The sequence below is a fragment of the Ictidomys tridecemlineatus genome, chromosome 8, assembly GCF_052094955.1.
Source record: "Ictidomys tridecemlineatus isolate mIctTri1 chromosome 8, mIctTri1.hap1, whole genome shotgun sequence".
NCBI classification, from domain to species: Eukaryota; Metazoa; Chordata; class Mammalia; order Rodentia; family Sciuridae; genus Ictidomys; species Ictidomys tridecemlineatus.
Genome location: NC_135484.1, coordinates 125,594,864 through 125,600,596, shown reverse-complemented (window position 1 = coordinate 125,600,596; position 5,733 = coordinate 125,594,864).

Genomic DNA, 5,733 nt, shown 5'->3' with positions numbered 1-5,733 from the left:
TCTCTTCCCTTTTTAAATTTTTTTTATGTTGGCTATGTGTCTTCTTTTTTTGCAGTGCAGATCTGAGGGATTACAGTTTCTTCCCTATAATCTTCTAGTATACATTCAAATTATCTGTACCTCATCTTGCTGTTGGCCTTCTAGACCCTGTTGTTTTCCCAGGATGGATGTTACTGCAACTATAGGTGGTGGCAGCAATAGCAGAGGTAAATCGAGATAGCAGTGGGGGTGTTCCAAAATGGATGTAACTTCTTTCAGAGATGGGGCTGAAAGGGTGGGCCTTACACTGGCTTTGGGTGATCTGAGGCCTGGGCCTGGTCTCCAGCGTGGGTCTACTGGTTGACAGAGATTGTCTTGGACCTAACCTGGGCTTGCGCTCCCACACTGGTGGTGGGGGGAGTTTCTAGGTCTGGGTCTGGATCGGGGGGTGAAATTCTAGGTCTGGGTCTGGATCCTGCATAGGTTGGCAGATCAACAGGAGTGGTCCTAGGCCTGGACTTAGATCCAGCATAGGTTGGCAAGTCAGCCAGTGGGGTCCTAGATCAAGGCCTGGGCTCCTACAGGGTTGACATGGGTCTGCCAGTGGTCAGGTAGACCTGGATCTAACCTGGGCCTGGGCTTCTACAGGGTTGTTATGGGCAGTCCTGGGTTGGGACCTGGGTTCCAGCAATGTGCAGAAACTTTTTAATGTGATGATACCAACATTCTGATTCTTGTTTAATTTTTGAGTTTTAGTAGTCTTATTAAGAAAGATGGTAATTGGGCAAATATGTTGGAGCATCCACCCTGATTGTTTTCCCATAACAATTTAATTGTTCCTGGTCAAATTCCTAATTCTTTAATCTACTCTGAGTTGGTTTTTGTACAGAGTGAGAAATAGCAATCTAGTTTTCTAGTTTTTTTCCTCCTACATATGGCCATCCAGTTTACCTAGAACCATTTGTTAAAAAAAAATATTTTCCCCAAAATGTATTTTTGACAACTTTGTCAATGATAAGATGACTTTGTCTATGTGAATTTATGTCTGTCTTCTATTTTATTCAATTGGTCTTCCTGTCTATTTTTCATACCAGTACTTTGCTTTCTTTTTGTTACTATAACTCTGTAGTATAATTTGAGATCAGGTATTTTGATGCCTCCAGTATCACTTTTATTACTGATTATTGCTTTGGCTACTCTGGGTTTTGTATTTTTTCATAGAAACTTTAGGACTTTTTTTCAGTTTTATGAAGAAAGAACATAATTGATAATTTGATGGTCATCACATTCTTTAGATTACTTTTGGTAATATGGCTACATTAACAATATGAATTATGTTTATCCAAGAACATGGGAAGGCTTACAATCTTCTAAGGTTCTTCTTCTTCTTCTTCTTCTTCTTCTTATTATTATTATTATTATTATTATTATTATTATTATTATTTTCTTCAAAGTTTCACAGTTTTCATTGTAATTACATAGATTTATTCCTGAGGATTTTAGGTTTTTGTTGTTGTTTAATTGTTTCTTTGTTTCTTTGTTTGTTTGTTTTGTTTTGTTTTGTTTTGTTTTGAGATTGGTGTCAAGGGAATTGTTTTCTTGGCTTCTTTTTCAGCAGATTCAATTATACTCTAATATACTCTTATATTGGAATATAAGAAAGCATTTATTTTTGTATGTTGATTTCACACCCTGATACTTTGCTAAATTTATCAGATCTAGAATTCTCCTGGTGATATTATTTTGAGGAGTCTTCTAAACATAGGATCATATCATCACCAAATACAGATAGTTAGATTTCTTCCTCTCCTATTTGTATCCTTTAATTTCCTTATCTTGATTTATTGCTTTAATTACAGTCTTCAGAATTATATTGATAGAATTGGTAAGACTGGACATCCTTGTCTTGTTCCTGATTTGAGAGAAAATGCTTTCACTTTTTCTCTGTTCAGCATAATGTTGGCTTTTGGTGTCTTGTTTACAGCCTTATAAGTAATGTGAAGGCAAGTTCTTTCTAGTTCTACTTTATTTAGATTTTTTAACATTAAAATGTGCTGAGTTTGTCTGAAGGCCATTTTTTTTAACCTATTGAGATGATTATGTAATTTTTGTCCTCAGTTCTACTTATGTGATGGATTACACTTATTAATTTCTTCATGTTAAACTAATTCTGCATCTTTGGGATGGATCCAACTTGATCATAGTGAACAATATTCTTGATATGTTTTAAAATGTGGATTTATGTCTGTGAATGGCAGGACAAATCTATAATCCCAATAACGTGGAGGCAAGAGGACCAAGAGGTCAAGAACAGCTTCAGAAATTTACCAAGATGGAGCTGGAAACATAGCTCATTGGCAAAGAACCCTTTGATTCAATCCCTAGTACCTCAAAATTTAAAAAATAAATGCCAATTGCTAATATTTATTAGTAATTTTTACATCTGTGTTAGTGAAGGATATTTGTCTGTAGCCTTCTTAATATTTCTTTATCTGGTTTTGTTATCAGTGTGATGTGAGCGTCATAGGATGAATTTGGGAGTGTTTGCTCCTTTTCTATTTCATTAAATTACTTGAGGCATATTAGATTGATATTCATTCTTTAAATATGTGGAAGAAGTCAGTTGAGAATCTTCTGGTTCTGTGCTCTTCTTTGTTGGAATGCTTTTTATTATTGCTTTAATCCCAATGCTTGCCATTGGTATGTTTAGGTTCTCTAGATTCTCTTGGTTCAACTTGGTTAAGTTACATATGTCTAGGAATTTGGCACTATCTTCTAGATTTTCTAATTTATTTGAATCTAGTTTCTAAAATATTTCCTAGTGTTCCCTTGAGTTCTAAAAATGTTTGTGGTGGTATATCTGTGTTATTTAACTTTGAGTTGCTGACCAAACTACAAGGCAATAACAACTTAAGAGAAGAAAAAATTTATTTTGGGTCATAGTTCAAGAAATTTAGTTCATTGTCAGTCAAGTCCATTTCCCTAGCCCCAAGGTGAGGTAGCATATTGTGCTGGAAGGTCGTGGTAGAGGGAAACATCTCCCCTCCTAGCATCCAGGAAGCAGAAAGAAAGAGAGAAAGAGAAGAAGAAGCCACAAAGAAGATGAGTCCTGCCAGGGCAGAACCTCAGTTACCCACTTCCTTCTCCACCCATTGCCCACCTGCCTACTGGTAATGCCCAATGTAAATAGGATGGACTAATTAGATTACAGCATTCACAATCTAGTCATTTTACTTCCAAACATTCCTGAATTAATATGGGAACTTTTGAAGAACAATATGTTTAAACCTTAAGAATATTCTTTTCCATCCCTAATTCTGTGCATTTGGATTTCTGTCTCATTACTCTAACTAGTTGACTAAGGGCTTATCAATCATGTTTATCTTTTCAAAGGATAAATCCTCTTTTACACTATCCTTTTGTATTTTTTTAGTGTCTATTTTATTGATTTCAGCTCTGATATGGATTATTCCCTGTCTTCTAATGGTTTTGGAATTAATTTCTTCCTCATTATCTAGTGCCTTTAGATGTACCATTTGATTATTTATTTGGAATTTTTTCTTTTTTTAATGTAAACACTTAAAGCTATGAGTTTTCCTCTTAGGTTTTGATAGATTCTATCAATGTTCTTGTTTGATTCCAGAATTTTTTCTATTTCTCCTCTCATTTATTCTTTGGTCCAATCCTCATTGAAAAGAGTATTGTTCAATCTCCATGTGTTTGTGTGGTTTCTCTATTTCATGATGTTGCTTTCTGATTTTATTCCATTAGGGTCTGATATTTTGTGTTTGCTAAGATTTGCTTTGTGGCCTAAAATATGGTCTATTTTAGAGAGGATTCTATGAACTGCTGAAGGGAAAATGAATTCAACTGTTGTAGAATGAAATGTTGTATAGATGTCTGTTAGGTCCTTATAATACATAGTATTATTTAGGTCAGAAGTTTATTTATTGATTTTTTATGTTTTATATATGAATGACTTGTTGATGAGAGAGTTGTGTTAAAAATCACCCAGTATCAATGCATTGGGGTCTATCTGAAACTTAATGTCAAGAAGCAATATTCCCCTTCTCGGTCTATTCCCTAAAGACCTAATAAGAGCATGCTACAGGGACACTGCTACATCGATGTTCATAGCAGCACAATTCACGATAGCAAGATTATGGAATCAGCCTAGATGCCCTTCAATAGATGAATGGATAAAAAAAAATGTGGCATTTATACACAATGGAGTATTACTCTGCATTAAAAAATGACAAAATCATAGAATTTGGAGGGAAATGGATGGCATTAGAGCAGATTATGCTAAGTGAAGCTAGTCAATCTTTAAAAAACAAATACCAAATGACCCCTTTGATATAAGGGGAGTAAACAAGGACAGGGTAGGGACGAAGAGCTTGAGAAGAAGATTTACATTAAACAGGGATGAGAGGTGGGAGGGAAAGGGAGTGAGAAGGGAAATTGCATGAAAATGGAAGGTGATCCTCAGGGTTATACAAAATGATATATAAGAGGAAAGGAGGGGTAAGACAAGATAATACAAATGGAAGAAATGATTTACAGTAGAAGGAGTAGAGAGAGAAAAGGGGAGGGGAGGGGAGGGGAGGGGGGATAGTAGAGAATAGGACAGACAGCAGAATACATCAGACACTAGAAAGGCAATATGTCAATCAATGGAAGGGTAACTGATGTGATACAGCAATCTGTATACGGGGTAAAGTTGGGAGTTCATAACCCGCTTGAATCAAACTGTGAAATATGATGTATTAAGAACTATGTAATGTTTTGAACGACCAACAATTAAAACAAACAAACAAACAAAAAAAAAACATACCATTCTCCTATAAGATGAAGATGACTGGTATTACCTTAAGATGTAATGCATCTTAATTATTCTAAAGCAACTTTCACTAAGTTGGCTGTAACTGATGCCTTTAAACACATTACCCTAGTCCATTATACTAATACGGAGAGACCTAGTTAGTCCCACAAGGCAGATTAATACCAATTTGAGGAAGAGATTCTTATACTTATCAAATAAGGGTCTGCCTGATGTTTGAATTGGTAACTAGGACAAGTTCTTGGAAGAAATAAAATCATATGAAGTTCTGAAAAAAAAAAAGAAGCAAACTCTTTATGTAATTAGGTGCATCAAAATTTAGGGAATAAATATTTATTATCATTATGTCTTCTGGTAGGGTTGTTCCTTTTATCAATATGAAGTGCCCTTCTTTGTCTTAGCTTGAAGTCTGCTTTCTTGAATAAAGCTTACCCTTTCACTTTCAGTCTATGGAAGTCTTTGCCTATAAGATAAGTCTCTACAAACAACACATATTTGAAATTGTTTTTTAATCCATATTGCCAGCCTGTGTCTTTTAATTAGAGAGGTGAGGTCATTTACATTCAGGGTTATTATGAAAAATTACTTTTTATTTCCTGTCATTTTATTTATTTTATGTATTTAGTTAAGTCTCAATTTTCTTTGTCTTTTTTTGTACCAGGATTGAACTCAGGGGCACTCAACCACTGAGCCACATCCCCATCCCTATTTAGTATTTTAATTAGATGGGATCTCACTGAGTTGCTTAGCGCCTCACTTTTGCTGAAGCTGACTTTGAACTCACAATGGTTATGATCTATTTTACTGCATTTCATTCACTCAGGAGTCTGAGGTTTGTTCTTGAGGTCTCCAATGAGTAGCATTTCTTAAAATATTTTCTGCAGTGCTGGCTTAATATTCATGAATTGTTTCAC